This window comes from Mirounga leonina, unplaced genomic scaffold, assembly GCF_011800145.1.
Source record: "Mirounga leonina isolate KUSES-001 unplaced genomic scaffold, KU_Mleo_1.0 Mir_166, whole genome shotgun sequence".
Taxonomy (NCBI): domain Eukaryota; kingdom Metazoa; phylum Chordata; class Mammalia; order Carnivora; family Phocidae; genus Mirounga; species Mirounga leonina.
Genome location: NW_023270418.1, coordinates 19,868,120 through 19,883,868, shown reverse-complemented (window position 1 = coordinate 19,883,868; position 15,749 = coordinate 19,868,120).

Below are 15,749 nucleotides of genomic sequence, written 5' to 3'. Positions count from 1 at the left end.
AAATGTTTGGAATGTCTTAAAAGTTTAATACGTATTTTACACTCCATTGGGGATGTTTAAAAGCTTTGACCTTAACCCATAACAATCTGGGATGAAAGGAAGGAAAATTAAGTCTTAGCCACACATCTAACAAACTGCATTTATGTCTGCTAATGTGAAATATTTCTTTAAGCCAGTACAGCAGAATATGATAATCTATGGGCTAGAAATGGGGGACATGAGTTCTAGATGTTACCAGTAGCTATCGGTGTGCTCATCCTAAATCATTTGAGCACTGTTGCGTTTGATATAAAAGACCAAGGCAAAAGAATTGTTCCATAGTCCGAAAACCTAGGATAGGATTTTAAAATCTGTGAGGAACCCCTCACCCTGCTGAATGTAGCTAAATTATGCACAGACCCAAACATTGATATTATGCTGAAACCACAAACTTTATTATTAGCTCTTTCTCTGGAGACTTCCTAGACCAAGCTAATTTCTAATTGAGAGATAAGCTTAAATCTCATTTATCATAGACATTCTGGCAACATGTGAAACCCAGATTCTCAGGGAGGCCAGGAAAAATGCAGATTCCAAGTTACAAAATCCTTCATCATATCAAAGTTCTAGCCTCAGTGCACTCCCTTGTTCTTAATCTTAACCCACCCTCTGGAGACAAATGAAGAGGAAGGAATGCATGTAAAAGGGATTATTAAAAAATCTGACAAAACTATCCGACAGAATGCCAGGTATATAAAAATGTTAAAGTTTAGTTAGTATTATTATTATTGTTATCACTATTATCAGTATCACCACCAGCAGCAGCCCCAGCAAAACCGTCTTAAAGGCTAAAAGTAATTTTATCAGCTGAGTTAGCAACTTTGAATTTAGTCTCTGTTCTCAAATGACTCAGTATGAACTTTGCATCCATAAGGACATAAATTAAAGGCACAGTGTCTTCAACTGGATAATCCAGGGCATATGATCCTATCAAACAAGACCTGCACCTCCTCCATGCAAAATGTCTATCAAAATATCAAGATAGCTGCACATCCCCATTCCTGTAACTGACACCCAGTTTTTCGGAAGCACAGATGAATGACATGCAGGCATTGGTGTGAACAAACAGAATAGGCTAAACTGGCTGTCCTCAAACAATTCCCTCAAAAGAAAGATGAGACTCAATTATTCAAACTGGACTAGATACCCTATGGTCACCAGTCAGCTTGGAAGCACTGTCAAGCTATACCCTACAACTCATATAGGTCCCACTTGGGGAGAGGGCAACAGTGGTACAAAACAAAACCTCTTTCCAGGGGCACCATGTGAACCCTTGAGAATGCAGTTTTTGTGTAGAAGTCAGACATTAACTTGCCTTTCTTCTAAAAACATGGTAACCACCCTTTAGGGGTCATAGAAACCCTCAAGTATTTAAGGAAACAGCACCAAGAGGTCATGTAGCCCTCAGATGACTACAGAGATCTCTTTAAGGTAAGATTACCCTGGTTTACTAAGGGAGTTTCTTGGAGGGAAAACCAAAGGTATTGCTATTTTTGTGTACCTTGCAGACAGTTATCTTGATGGTAGGGGCCATCCACTTAGATAAACTGGTCAAAATGTATCCCTGAAATGCATGAAAGTCAGATTGAACTCACTGGCCAGGGTTGTTATAGATGATCAAATTACCCTAGAATTTTTCCTTGCAAGCCAATTTAACACAATCACTAAGACATCTTTCTCTACCTGGATTAATGCCATGGGCCAAATGGAAAAATCAATACAGACTCTTAAGGAGAAAGTCACCTGACTTTCTAAGTTAGACAGTGATAATTTTTGGATTTGTTCAACTTGCTGTGTCCAGGACCCGAGGACAACAGTTAAGGTTGCCATTGTAGATTGACCTCATCCTGATGCTTGGAGTTCTGTTGATAAAAGCCTTTATTCAATGCTATATGAGAAAAATGGAACTAATTTATTTCTAGACAAAGTTTTTCATATTAATTGGAGTGGCAGTGGATTATAATATTCATGGGAACATTTTCTAGAAGCCAAGACAATGTAAGAATGAGGTGTAAATATCTTGGGGAGTTAATTCTCCATGTGCTCCTCATATTTCCACATGTCTTTCAAGCAGAGCTACTGACTCCTTTTGTTCTATACTATCTTTTCAAGGATGTTTATAGAGCACACAGCCTTAAAAGATAGAGATGATATCTCACTCTAGAGAAAAGTGCAGATTTGTTTGCTGTACCATATAATAAAGATTGTATCTCTGTCCTGGGCGAAAATCAAGTAGCTGCATTGCCTGTTATCAAAGATTTGGGTTCTCTAAGCTGGGATTCCTGTGGTATAAACACACACTGCATATGTAGATGTCACATAGCTTTCTGTGTGTCATTCTATGGGATTTGAGGTTCTGAGAACAGCACAAATGCTGATACTCTAGATACTGCTATTGCTCTGAGTAATGAAGTTCTTCTCTGATCCAGGAGTCTTCTGTCTTTTGCCACCTTCCATGAAATTGTGACAGGCTAAATTTTTTAGTTTGCAAGTGATATAAAGTCTCATGCTCTCCAGAGTTCTTGACAGAGGGTGGAAGGGTCACAGAATTATGGTGATAAATGTCTTTATTTTTTAGATTTTTGCATTTTATTTCATTTTGTGATAGCTAATTGTTTGTAATGATAATTAACAGATACTCTTAAAAGATTCAGTCTCCAATGTGGAGGCTGATTTACCCTGGGATCACCAAGTGCAGCTTTTCTTTCTCATTAGGAAAATAATTGCATTAACAAATTGTGACTATTTTCTACTAGTCTTAAATATATTAAGTCAGGATCATGTGCCACTTACTAGAGACAGATGCATAAGAAAACATGTAATATCTGTAAATACTCTACTAAAATAACTTTGTTTATAAAACATGAATACTTATAAGGATGGAGTAGGCTTATGCTGAGACCACAAATAACCCTTAAAATATTAGTGGCATAAGACATAAAATTTATTTCTCACTCACACAAGTATTACTGACAACTCCCCAAGCAGATTCCCTTATGCAGTGAACATAGCCATCCAGATTGCTAGGTCTAGGCTCTCCATTTCTGCCTCCACACTTGCTTGAGAGGGGGAAGAGAGTGTTAGAATATTGCATAGGGGTTTTTCACTGCCTCAACATAAAAGTGACACATGCCAATCCCACTCACAATCCGTTGGTCACAATTGGTCATATGACACCAGCCAAACACACAGGAAACTAAGAAGTGTAATATTTCATATGTTTAAGAAAGATAGTGTTTTCTAATTTTCCATACAAAATTTTTTAAAAATTACTTTTGTATCCCATTAGCCAAAGAAAGTCACAATTGGGTCTTTATTGGTTCCCACTGTCTACACAGGGAATATAAACATACATTACCAAAAAAAATACCTTCCCTATAGCTAGAATGGTCAGCTGGTCGTCTCTGAAGGGGATGAGCTGCAGGCATTGTATAAAACCCCTCTTATGTCTTTCTATGAGATAATCTAACAAATAATGCCAACTCTCAGCCTCGAAAATATTTGGATAAATATTTGGATAAACATTTCAGAGACTGTTTTAAGGGTATTTCATATACATTATCTCATTAAATCCTCACAAAACCTGACATAAAGTTTTATTATGATTTTCATTTTGAAAATGAGGAAAAGTAATTAAGGAGAGGTCAAGTGCCTTGCCCATAGATTTAAAGCCAGTGGGGTAGCTCTTGAGTCCAGACTCTTCACCACCTCTATCTACTGCCCCCTTGTAATATCAATGTATTACTAAGAAATGCATTTGACAGGAACTACCAAGTAGTCGTTATCTCTTAGAATCCTATAAAGTCTGTCTCATTGTTAAAAAAGAATGAGCTAAAGTTGAGTCTGGTTCCAAATGTATGGAGAAATCAAATTTTAGCAAATGAGTATGCTAGAATATGAGGGTGCTTTTGAGAGTGAAGGGAACTAAAGACTTTGTGGTCAATCTGGATTAGTTTATGCCTCCATTTTACTTCATAATTTGCCTCATGAAGACTGATGAGACACTTTGGGGTTTGGTTATTGGCTGATATTTGCCTTATTTCCAGAGTACATAGGAAACCTATCCATATTTTAAAACCATCTTTCAAAATATAATTGTGTCAGGCATGATTATATTTTGGGTAGTATGCATAAACTAGTGAATTATACTGGCAACAATGTTTAAATTTTACTAATTTTAAAAATACAGGGTAGTATATTGGCCATATGCTAAATAATAATGATTTTTTTATAGCACATAATATATTTTCAAAGGAGTTTTATGTCTATTATCTGACTTAACGTTTCAAACATCTGGTTAGTGAGGTAAAATATATATTGTTGTCACCATGCTAGGGATGGAGAAATTATGGCAGAAGTTAAATGGCTTTATTTATTTTTAATACAAATTAACCATATGCCCTATATGGCAGGTTAGGTGACAAAGAATGAAACGAGATCTTTCTTAGATGTTAAAGAATGTGCAGTCTCCAAAAGGTAGAACATTAAGTCAGTGATGGGATTAAACTGAATCAAATATAATTTGATTAAGGTCCCATTAGGATAATATTCTGGTGCTCTGGTTCTGGCCTAGTTCAATTAAATATGAACACACAAGTTACAATTCAATCTGGTTTGGTTCATGGTTCAATTAATTGTTAATATCTTTAGACAATTAAGTACATTCATGATCTTTTCCCAGTTTAAGACGCATGGCTTGGTTGTAAGCAAGTTGCTAGTTAAATTGGAACACATTTAGGAAGGAAATGGAAGGAAATAGTAGTTAATTTTTAAGAGGTTATTATTTGTATGCTTCTATATCACGTCGTCCTCATTAGTTCTGTGATATACCTGTCATTATTACCATTTACAGATAAAAAACTTAAAACATTAAGTTGGTTAAGTCACCCAATTAGAATTTGTGAAAATTAGAATTGTTCTAATTTGTTCGTAATTTTTATGACTTTGATGCTCATATGACTTTATTGTACAGTGTATAACTTTTGTGTATATGAGAATGTGTCCATTCTTTATGGCAATTATTTCTGATTAACTTTTTATTTGTTTTCACTTAATGAGAATATTCTCTATGCAGAACTTTATGTCATGTTTCATGTACCCAAATAAGACAGAGTGAAAACGTCGTCAAGAAACTTCTTAAAAAACATATAGTTTAGTTTATGATTTTAATAGCACACTGTTTTCTGTTTTGTTTTGTTTTGTTTTTTTCTGACAATGCTCACATCTGTATACTCTGGTAAACTCTTTCCAATCATATCTGTATACTGTCATACAAATATGTATGGCCCAGATATTATGGAAGAGGCCTGAAGTCCCTAGGGAAAATCAATTCAAATTCATGGAAAAGTGATTTAGAATAAGAAAGGAATATAGAATTCATAATTCTACATCTGGATTTGGGAGAATTACCATTTAGATTCAGTGCTGACCCTGACTCAGGAGATTTGTCTTGATATTAAGAAAGCTTTTTTGTATTATCATCATCCCTTCAAGCTAGGGCAGTATTGCATCTTTCAAAAAATTGCAAACTAATAAAACCTGGGGGAATTCATCCGGTTTCTAGAGTTTGAATTCCACACGTGCAAACTGTCAGCTTTAAGTAAGTCATGCAAAACTCTATTTAAATGATTCAGCCTTTCCCTGAATATGGGAAATGGGAAATGTTATTCGGTAGTTAGAATAAAATGGTTTGAATGGTGAGGAATAGATTAAACCTGCTCACAGTCACTGAGCAGAGATAATAAGAGATGATTTGAAAGTGGAAATAGTCATTTGTGATGGGCCTCGCTGTTAACACGCTAGCATGTGTAAAAGCATTAGAGAGCATGGGTGAAACCAGTGAGCATTCCTCCATCTCTGTAAATCAAGCATTCATCAGGGGTTTCTTCCTGCTAGAATTTCTCATACCTGCCCTGAGTTCCATTCCCCAGCTAGCCCACAAGGGGCACAGAGTAGAAAGAATAGAAATACATCAGTGAATGCAAATTGAGAAACAGTATGGAGAAGGTCCCCTGAAGAGATCTTAGCGGGATGATTCCTAACTGACAACCAAAATTCAGGCAAGAGAATGCTAAAGGCATGTTTCTTTAAATATGTGTGGCAGAGAGGTTCCGGGCGCAGTTTGGGATTTACAGCTGAATTACAGCCCTGCTTCTGTCCTTTTCTATCCTTTGTGTCAGCCTGATTGGACAAGTTACTTAATTTCTTTGAGTCAGTTTTCTCATTTGTGACTAACTGGTAATAAGGGTAGTATATATCTCATCATGAACTGAATTAGGCCATATACACAAACGTGTAGCACACTGCCTGGTCCATAGTAAGCACTCAATAAATGTTATTTAAAATTCAAGATCAAAAAACTCTATCAATCTTAAATACTTTGGGGACTATTTGAATACCGAAGCAATATGTTTACCACTATTCTAAATAGTTCATTAATCAGTATTTGTTAAAATCTTACCTAGTTCTGTCCTTCTATAGCTGAACCCCTAAAGTCCCCAGACAATGAAGATAAGATAAACTTCCCTAGAAAACATCTAATTTTCCCCATGCCATAGAACCAATTAAGTTTCTACACCTGGAGGCCTTTATATCTTACCATTTGCAAAATATGGGGATTCTCTGACAGTTCTCCATGCCACAAGCCTCTCCCTCTGCTCTCGTCAGGGGGAAAAAACATTTTGCAATTGCCTTTTTGTAATTCTCCTTGCCTCTTTTAGACTACCTTTTAGTGTAAAATGCTTCCTGTGACTGATAAATTGTTCTTGTCTGTATGCACTGGTTAATTACTTTCCAAAGCATCTGTTGCTTGTCAGGCAAATATGTTCCATGTTTTTGTAAAAATGGCTTTTCTTTCTGGAAAATTCATTTAAGACATTCTGTAATACAAGGAATAAGAAGATAAAGTCCCTCCCACTTGTTAGGCACATATTACCTGTCAGCCACTTGTCTAATAATTTCTTTTAATCCTCTTACAACCCTGTGAAACAGGTAATATTATACTCATTTTACAAGCAAAAGAAAGAATTGTAGCCATGAAATAATTTACCATATAAATTGAACTTGAATCTAGGTCTATATTGCTCTAACATTCTTGGGGCAGTGTTTTCTGATTTGATATTTGGATTATGGGAATCATATAATGGAAACGTATTGTTCCCTTGTATAAAATGACAATAATAGCTATGAGCACAATCACTATCACAACCACCACTTAAAACCCACAATAATTTTACATTAGAGAACATAACTCTCAAGCAAAAGGTTCTGTATGCAAGAAGGAAGTATGGGGAAAAAGAAGTGTGGTGGGGAAAAAGAAGTGTGGTAGGCAAAAGTCAGTGTTCTCCAGGATTCCCACCTCCCCTCTTTGATCTCCTCACCTTGCATGTGTGTGGGACTTGTGAATATGATGAGTCATCATACCTGTAACTATGATACATAATATATAAGAAGGGATATTTCAGATATAATTTAGGTTCCCTAATCAATTGACACTGAGTTCATAAAAAGAGGTTATCTTGACTAGAGGGTGTTATGCTAAGTGAAGTAAGTCAATCAGAGAAAGAGAATTATCATTATGATTTCACTCATAGGTGGGAATTTAAGAAACAAAACAGAGAATCATAGGGGAAGGGAGGGAGAAATAAAATAAGATGAAATCACAGAGGGAGACAAACCATAAGAGACTCTTAATCATAGGAAACAAACTGAGGGTTGCTGGAGGAGAGGTGGGTGGGGGGATGGGGTAATAGGGTGATGGGCATTAAGGAGGGCACGTGATATAACTGGGTGTTTTATGTAACTGATGAATCACTGAACTCTACCTCTGAAACTCATACTATATGTGAATTAATTGAATTTAAATAAAAAAATAAAAATTAAAAAGTTATCCTGGATGGGCCTGACTTAGCCAGATGAGTCTTTAGAAGAGATCAGACAAATTCAAAGTGCCAGAGTCTGCTCCTGCTTGCATTGAAGAAAAAAACAACCATGTTGTGAACTGAACATGAAGAAAGCCATGTGGCAAGGACACAAGGTCAGCCTCTAGGAACTAAGGGCATTCCCTGGCCAATAGCCAACAAGAAAATGGAGACTTTTTTCCAATAAATGCAAGAAACTAAATTCTGCTAATATTCACTCACTTTGGAAGAGGACCCTGAACCTTAGGTGAGGTTACGCCCTGGCTGACACTTTGATTTCAGCCTGATGAAACCCTGAGCAGAGGACCCAGCTAATCTATGACTAGACTTTTAACTTAGAGAAATTGTAAGATATATCTATATGTCTATATCTATCTATCAGTACTGATCTATTGATAGATAGATATAGAGATAGGTAGAGCTATTTAAACTGCTAGTTTTTGGTAATTTGTTACACTTTTTTTTTTAAAAAGATTTTATTTATTTATTTGAGAGAGAAAGAATGAGAGAGAGCACATGAGAGAGAGGAGGGTCAGAGGGAGAAGCAGACTCCCCGCCGAGCAGGAAGCCCGATGCGGGACTCGATCCAGGGACTCCAGAATCATGACCTGAGCCGAAGGCAGTCACTTAACCAACTGAGCCACCCAGGTGCCCCTGTAATTTGTTACACTTTTAACTTAGAGAAATTGTAAGATATATCTATTGACAGATATAGATATATGAGATGATAGATAGATAGATTTAAACTGCTAAGTTTTTGGTAATTTGTTACACAATAGTAGAAAACTAATACATTAAATTGAATGCCAAATGAGTGATAGATGGTAAGTACTACAGATGGTAAGTTCAATAAAGTAGAAATAAATCAGTTTCTGGGGGAGAGATGATAATATTGCTACCGAAAAATCTGCAACTCAGTGGGGATTGAGCTGTATACCAAACTTTTCCTTTCTACTTTTCTCTGTAACATATCATTTTCTTAGGTTGGTTTCCCCAGAAGTAGACTCAGACAAAAAATTATGTGCACAAGATTCCCAGGAAAAGTCAGATAGAAAAAGAAAAGACAAACAAGGGGGGGGGTTTCAGACAAAAATCTCAGCTGTACCTGAATTTTACACAGGTAAGCTGGGGTATAATTGCACCTTGAAGTTTACCCTTACTTGGGACAAGAAGTTTGCGCTTTCATATTTAACACTGGCCAGTCATTGGCTAATTGCATCATGATGCTGGCATTGCCAGCTCACTACAAGTATGAGTAAAACCAAAAGCAACTCCAGTAATTCAAGGGTATTCCTTGAAAGAGCAACATAACAGAGAATAGTTAAAAGAAAAACAGAAGGAGGTGGACTTCTGGCCTCCAGTTCAGCATGTAAGAAGCTTGGAAGTCACCATTCTGTCTTAACAAGAAGTTAAATCTGAACAAATGGAAAAATCAACAACTCTTCTTGGATCCATAAGAGATGTGAAGTCATGAGGCAAACCAATGCCTTCAAAATTGGAGAGAATAGCAAATACAGAAAATCACAATTTACCAGAGCAGAAACTTCTGTGGGGACTACTAATGTCAGAGTAAGAAATCCTGAACTATAATTGATGAATCTCTGCCTATATCTATTAAAGAAATTGAATCAGTTATAAATAATCTTCCAAAATAGAAAGCACCAGGCCCAGATGGATTCCCTGGTGAATTCAGGGAATCCAAACATATAAGGAAAAAATTATACCAATTTTCTATAATAGGTCCAAACACACCAAAATGCATGTATTAAATATGTGCATTTTTTGTATATCAATTATAACTCAACAAAGCTTTGAAAAGATTGTATACTAGTTAACATTTTAAAAAAGCACAGGGAATACTTCCTCACTCATTTTATGAGGACAGCATTATCATAATACCAAAACCATTGCAAAAACAAAGACATTGCAAGAGAAGAAAACTATATACCTACATCTCTCATCAGTATATATGCAGAAGTCCTCAGCAAAATACTAACAAATCAAAACAAGTGGTGCATAGAAAGAATTATAGAACACAACCAAATAGAATATATCCCAGTTATACAAGGCTAATTCAACATTGGAAATCAATTAATGTAATACATTATATCAGAAGGCTAAAGAAGAAAAATTACTTGATCATATCAATAGATGCTGAAAAGCATTTAACAAAATCCAACACCCATTAATGATTTTAAAAAATCCAACACCCACTTATTATAAAAGTTCTCCTAGGAATATAGGAGAACTTCTTCAACTTGATAAAGAATATTTACAAAAACCCCACAATTGATATCAGACTTACTGATGAGAAACTCAGTTTTCCACCAAGATTAGGAACCAGGCAAGGTTGCAGGATACAAGGTTAATATATAAGAGTAAATCACTCTCATATATACTACCAAAGAACAAGTGACTTTGAAATTAAAAACACAATACCATTTACATTAGCACTGCCCCCAAAAGAGCAATACTTACATACAAATCTATCAAAATATGTATAAAATCTATGATAAAAATTAAAAAATTCTGATGAAAGAAATCAAAGGGAGCTAAACAAATGGAGAGATATTCCATGTTCATGGATAGGAAGACTCAATATTGCTAAGATGTCAGTTCTTCCTAACTCCATCTATAGATTCAATGCGATCCTAATCAAAATCCCTGTAAATTATTTTGTGAATATCATTAAATTGATTCTAGAGTTTATATGGAAATCAGTGATAACCAGAATAGCCAACACAATATTGAAGAACAAAGTTGAAGGACTGACACTACCCAACTTCAAGACTTACTGTAATGCCATAGTAGTCAATAGAGTATGGGATTGACAAAAACATAGACAAATAGATTGATAAAACAGAATAGAAAGCCCACAAATAGACTCACATAAATATAGTCAACTTATCTTTGATAAAGGAACAGAGGCAATACAATGGAGAAAAATTGGCGCTGGAATAACTGGTCATCCACATGAAAAAAAATAATCTAGAAACAGATCTTATATTCTTCCCAAAAATTAACTCAAAATGGATTAAAGATCTAAATATAAAGCACAAAACAATAGAGCTCCTAGAAGATAACATAGTAGAAAATCTAGATGATCTTGGGTTTGTCAATAACTTTTTAAATAAACATCAAAGACATGATTCATGAAAGACATAAATGATAAGCTGGAATTCATTGAAATTAAAAACTTCTTCTCTGTGAAAGACAATGTCAGGAGAATTAAAAGATAAGCCACAGATTGGGAGAAAATTTCACAGAAAGCATATGTGATAAAGAACTGTTAACCAAATACACAAAGAAGTCTTAAAACTCAACAGTAAGAAAATAATCAAGCCAATTAAAAATTGGGCCAAAGACCTTAGCCTCATTAAAGAAAATATACAGATGGCAAATAAGCATATGAAAAGAAAGAAAAGATGTTCCACATCATATGTCATCTACCACTACACACCTATTAAAATGGCCAAAATCTGGAACTCTGAGAATACCAAATCCTACTAAGAATGTGGAACAACAGGAACTCTCATTCATTGCTGGTGGGAATGAAAAATGGTGCAGCCACTTTTGAAGACAGTTTGACAGTTCCTTACAAAACTAAATATACTCTTACCATATGATCCAGTAATCATGTTCCTTGGTATTTACCCAGAGGTGTTGAAAGCTTATGTACACATAAACATTTGTGCATGGATGTTTATAGCAACTTTATTCATAATTGCCAAAACTTAGAAGCAAACAAGATGCCTTTCAGTAGCTGAATAGATAAACTGTGGTATATCCAAACAATGGAATATTACTCAATGCTAAAAAGAAATGAGTTATAAAACCATGAAAAAAACATAGAGAAAATTTAAATACATACTACTAAGGGAAATAAGCCAATCTGAAAAAGCTACAAACTGTACGACTCCAATATATATGACATTCAAAATTATGGAGACAGTAAAAAGATCAGTGGTTGCTAGGAGTTGGGATGGGAAGGATAAATAGAGTGAGCACAGAAGATTTTTAGGGCAGTGAAACTATTCTGTATGTTACTGTAATGGTGGATATCTTATTATAAATTCATCCAAATCTATAGAATGTACAAGAATGAACCCTCATGTGAACTATGAACTTTAAATGATAATGATCTGTCAGTGTAGGTTCATCAGTTGTAACAAATGTACCACTCTGGTGGGTTGATAACAGGGTGTGAATAATGAAGGACACTGTGCCTGTATGGGGGCAGGGGTATTTGGAAAACTTCTGTACCTTCTTCTCAATTTTGCTGTGACCTAAAACTGTTATTAAAAAAGGAAAAAAAAAATGTCTCTTAAAAAAAGAAAAACAGGGGCGCCTGGGTGGCTCAGTCATTAAGCGTCTGCCTTTGGCTCAGGTCATGATCCCAGGGTCCTGGAATCAAGCCCCACATTGGGCTCCCTGCTCAGCGGGAAGCCAGCTTCTCCCTCTCCCATTCCCCCTGCTTATGTTCCTTCTCTCGCTGTGTCTCGCTCTGTCAAATAAATAAATAAAATCTTAAAAAAAAAAAAAAAGAAAAAGGGGAGCATGATAATTCACTGGAAATTTGTCAAAGGATTCAAGTGAATCATGGGGGATTTACCAGCAAAGTCTATTATAATTATGAACCTTTGGCAAAATTACAATTAAGAGCTTAATAACTCTAGAGTACTGCTTATAAAAATTAAAAAAAAAACCCTGTAAATTGATTAAGAAAAGCTGTCTTTTAATTCTACTACAACTTCCATTCATTAAATGACTGTCATGTTCCAGATACTATTTCATTTAATAATTAGCACAACCTTAGGACATTAGTTCTACTATAACCCTCATTTTACACATGAGGAAATTTTGGTTACAGGAGATAAAATAATTTGGCTGTTTGTGCCTTATATGTGGTGATCAGAGATTTGAATTCTCTGAGTGAAATTGTGTGCGCATTCCAGTATACCAAGCCACTACCACTTTGAGTAAGTTTGATGTAAGATGTTGCCACCTATCTCAAATAATAACCATACAAAGTGTTAATACATGCCAGTGGGTCTTTATATAGATTAACAACACTTAAGACATACTTCAAAAAGGGTACATGTCTTTATCATTTTGGGGGGATGAGGTGTGTCACTATGGTCTGCCAATATGACATAATAAGAGATGTCTTAATACATTGGAGACATGGTGTTTATAATTTCTCTCTCTCCCTTTCATTTTCCTTTCCTTCCTTTCTCTTCCTTCCTTCCTCTATTTATTCTTTAACAAACTTACATTGGACATGACATTTATGCAAAAATCATTGTGGTATTAGTGAGTTAACAAAAGATCAATTAAATATGAAACTTGCCCTCTAGAAACTTATTATCTATTATAAAAAAATCAGATGAATACATAAATGCTTGCTACATTAAATTTGAAAGGGGGGCTCAAAGAAACTACTCCACAGATATTTAAAGAAGGAAGAAATTGAATTCATTTAGAAGTGTTGACAGTTAAAACTAAATGGGATTCAAACTTATTTCAGTGGCAAGACAAACCACCATAGGTGGAAGGAACAGTATGAACAAATTCATTAAGACAGGAAGGAGCAGCTTTTCTGGTATCCAGGTAGTTGAATTTGGTTGTGGTAAAGAAGGTGGGGGGAGTAGCATGCAGGTCAGGCCCAGAGTGTGTACTCCAAATGCCAAGTTAAGTTTATGCTTTAATTTTTCCTCAGAGTTCAAAGCTCCAATTTCTAAAACCCAGTTGGCTGAGAAAACTATCCAATTTTGGACAAACTTAAATGTGTGCTTTTACTCAAGATAACTGTCCATTCCTTGATGCAAAACCAAAGGGTTATTTTAAGAATTTGTTTATTTTGCTGTTTTACCAAAGAAGATGATGTGAGTTGAAGCTTCTTTAAAATATTTTCTTATGACCAACAAACACCTGTTGTGAGATTGTGTTTATTTTTTATGTCTTTTCAATATGTTTACCAGTTTGCAATTAGAAAACAAAGCAGCAAAAGCAGCAAAAGCCATGTTAAGTCTGGAAGCACAATAATCCTCACCCACCTTTTAGATCAGCATTATTTCTATTGAACACACTTACTTGTTTTGTTTTGTTTTGTTTCTCATTCAAAAAGGGGACAAAAACCTTATTTGTAAAACTTCCATTAATGATCTGAAATAGCACTAGAGACAGTGAGTTTTGTTTTTTGTTTTTTGTTTACATTTATTTAGATAATTATTGAATTGCCATGTAGGTATGTGGAATTGAGCATAGAAAATAATGGACAAGTGTTGGGGCACCTGCGTGGCTCAGTTGGTTAAGTGGCTGACTCTTGATTTCAGCTCAGGTCATGATCTCAAGGTCATGAAATCAAGCCCCACATTGGACTCTGGGCTCAGTGGGGAGTCTGCTTGATACTCTCTCCCTCCCTCTCCCTCCACTCCTCCCCCCACTCACGTGTATGCGTGCACGCTCTCTCTTTTTTAAAAAAGAAAATAATGGACAAGTACTATTAACAGTTTCATTGTAAGTCAGTAGATATGAAATCTCAAACTGAATCTCATTGTATCAAGCTACAAAGCACCCGAAAGGGTGGATTTTTGACTGACTTCCAGAACTTAAATAACCCAAAGTAAAATTTATTCATTGAGAAGTTCTAACACTAGAGTGTTACCCACTCTCTGCCTGAATGCTTATATGCAGGGTGAACATGTAATTTATTATCCAAAGAAGGATGGTTTTAACAGGAAAAGAAGGGGATATTAATAATTATGGCAGGATAATCAACATACACATGAACCAGGCAAACTGGAATACAGTGTCACCTGGTATCTATAGAAATCCAAAGAAGCTAAGAGATTAAGTGTATATACCTGACCCATTGTCAACTATAGCAGTGGGTGTGGCTTCTAACTTCTTCCAATCCCCTATACTCCGAAAAAAATATTCTGGGTAGGGCTTGTTGATGGCAAAGTAGTTTTGAGCTCCCCAAATTCTTATTCTGGTCATAGCTCAAACTGGCCTAGAGAGATATTTGAATTTTATGGATAGATAACTTTTCCTTGGAACTCAAACTCACAGATCATATGATATTATTATTACAGATAATGAAAGACTATAAGAAAGAAGGAATTTTATAAAATTCCCTATCTTGAACACTTCATTTAAGAAATATGTTGATTTTGACTCCAAATATGAAAGTGACTCAACTCCCGTTTCATGGTACTTACATGATTTATGAGAAACATATCTTTGCTAATGATAGAGGAAAGATACTTCTTAGGAAATGCATCACCATTGGTATCTCTCTGTTCCTTAACATTTAGAATTTCAGGAAGGAGAATGATGGAAAGATGTTTGTGGGTAGGTAAATTATATTTCATTTCTAGTGCTGCACTTACTAGCAGCAAGTGATTCTGGATTACTTAACCTATCTGGGCCTTAATTTTTTCGTCACCTCATAACACTCCCTGTGACTCAAGCTTTCTGATAATCACTTTATATGATTCATTTAATTCTAACTTGTCACAGCAGCTCTTTGAGGTAGGTATTATTAATATCCCATTTGCAGGTAATAAAACTGGCAACTCTGTGACCTCTTTCCATGCTTTATTATTATTTTTTTGTTTACAACATTTTCATTTATATATTTATATTTCCAAGTAGTGTGTAATTTCCAAGGGACAGAAATTATGCCATTTTTGATCACCCCAGACACACAATTTGATGCTCAATAAATATATTTAGAAAGAAGAAAGAAAGAAAGAAAGAAAGAAAGAAAGAAAGAAAGAAAGAAAG